At 37.9% G+C, this 1,967-nt stretch overlaps 1 long non-coding RNA gene across 1 annotated transcript; it reads left to right on the top strand.

Annotated features, from left to right (window-relative positions):
• Nucleotides 1-1,385, top strand: LOC109588695 (uncharacterized). Its single transcript, XR_002188309.1, has 2 exons — nucleotides 1-50; nucleotides 1,213-1,385. It is a non-coding gene; the product is annotated as an uncharacterized LOC109588695 (long non-coding RNA).
• The last annotated feature ends 582 nt before the right edge of the window (nucleotides 1,386-1,967 follow it).

Below are 1,967 nucleotides of genomic sequence, written 5' to 3'. Positions count from 1 at the left end.
AATTGCTGACTTTGGTTATCACAGGATGTGTACAGCAGTGATTATTTCAGGTAATACCATTGTAATTATTGGCCTCGCCTACGCGAGGTATAGGTAGTTGTTGTGTGTGTCTGTCATTCATTCATTCTGTACAAGCGAAATTTGTCTTTAATAAACTATAACTTTAGCATAGCGTGTTCTAAGCTCCTAGATCTTTCTTTTTTACCTGGAAAAGTCTTGCTTAACTGTTTTGTGTTGCTCAAATATCAGCGCTAGGTACAAGAAGCTTCAAAGTGAGAAAATCGAGTATTTGAGTCAAGTTCCGTTGTGTTGGCACTCTAGAGATAGCTGGTAGCATTTTCCAGTAGATTAGAACATGGCCTTCAAAAGATATGAACAGATTTCTCTAAATCTTACTTGGTGAAGAGTTACAGTTGTCCTGGTTCTTGTTTGTGAAGCGCTGGAGCGACAACCTAGTGGGTTATAGGTACTAAAGTACCTATACTATCTCAAATACATGAAGGCAACAACTTTCTGTCAGCAAGTTTATCGTATATTGATGATTAGTAAAGAAAAAGTTAAGCTTCTTTCTCACATGGTCTTCTTGCTGCCATCATTGCAGTTGATGATGTAATGCCACACCTTCAATCTACGTGCATGGGAGGGGTTGGAGCTGCTTGCATGTATGTGCTGCAGTGCTGCTACTTCTGCAGGTATTCAAGAGCAAGTGCAACTGCAGGAAGCTAGTGTTGAGCAGACTCTCTTCATGCTGATAATCAAACAGCTATTACAGTGAGAGCATGCACCATAGCAGCTATAGGGGCGAGGCCATGCACCATAGGTGTCTCGTTTAATATTGGGAACCTCTCCTTTTAGAACCTGCACTACTTGTTCCTCTACTATAGCCCATTTAAAAAAATTGTAAAAAATTATCCAATTTTTCAAATATCCCCCTGTACTATAGCCCATGGTTTTTATGGAAAAATGGCTCTGAATCACCCCAAATTTTTGTTACATTTTCTGATACATATTGATGTACTTATGCTGTGTAGAAAGTTTGAACTGATTCCAACTTTAATTTTTCAAGTTACAGCCATTTAAAAATGACAAAAATCTAAAAAAATACCCAAGGCTATAGTCCACGGTTTTTTCTGATAATAGCTCCGAAATCGCCCCAAATTTTAATTCCGTATTCTGATAGATATTATACAGTATAGTATTATTCCACTGTAGGTTAGGTGAGTCAGAGTTGCTGCCCATTAGGTGGATGCCCCCTGAAGCTATTATGTTGTGTAAATTCACAATAGACAGTGACGTGTGGTCCTATGGTGTAGTACTGTGGGAGATATTCTCATATGGTATTCAACCTTACTATGGGATGAGCAATGAAGAAGTGATTAAATATGTACGGACTGATAATGTATTGAGGAGACCCCAAGGGACACCACAAGTAAGAGACTAGCTCCTGATACTCTACAGTACATTATATATACTAGTAATTAGTGATGATATTAATAAAGGGAGCTAGGGATATACTTAAGGTAGGCCTGACTATACTTGTAACCTAGTGTAGTAAGAGGATACTACAGTACATTGTATGGAGGATAAAGGTATTCATATGTACGTGTTATACCTGTCTATTCCGGACACCTTGGGACCCAATAATACCCTAGATCCTGATTATGAATCTGTCCTTATTTCAGAGGTTCATTAATACACATTACTATTGTATTGGGACTGATACTACCCCTCCTCATTATAGAGGCCTCCTTATTTTAGAGTGTCCACAATAGGAGGAGGTTATACTGTATTACTATTAGTATTCACTCCAGTCCTACTACTGGTTCATCCTTTAATGTTATATTAGAATGGAGTCATTATGTATCATGAGTATATATAATGAGTGGGTCTGTATCTATTCATTATATTAGGAGATATATGATCTTATGTTGGACTGTTGGGCCATTAATCCTACTGACAGACCTAAA

This window comes from Amphimedon queenslandica, unplaced genomic scaffold (assembly GCF_000090795.2).
Source record: "Amphimedon queenslandica unplaced genomic scaffold, v1.1 AMPQUscaffold_11924, whole genome shotgun sequence".
In the NCBI taxonomy this organism is placed as follows: Eukaryota; Metazoa; Porifera; class Demospongiae; order Haplosclerida; family Niphatidae; genus Amphimedon; species Amphimedon queenslandica.
This window is presented reverse-complemented; position numbering and strand designations above follow the sequence as displayed.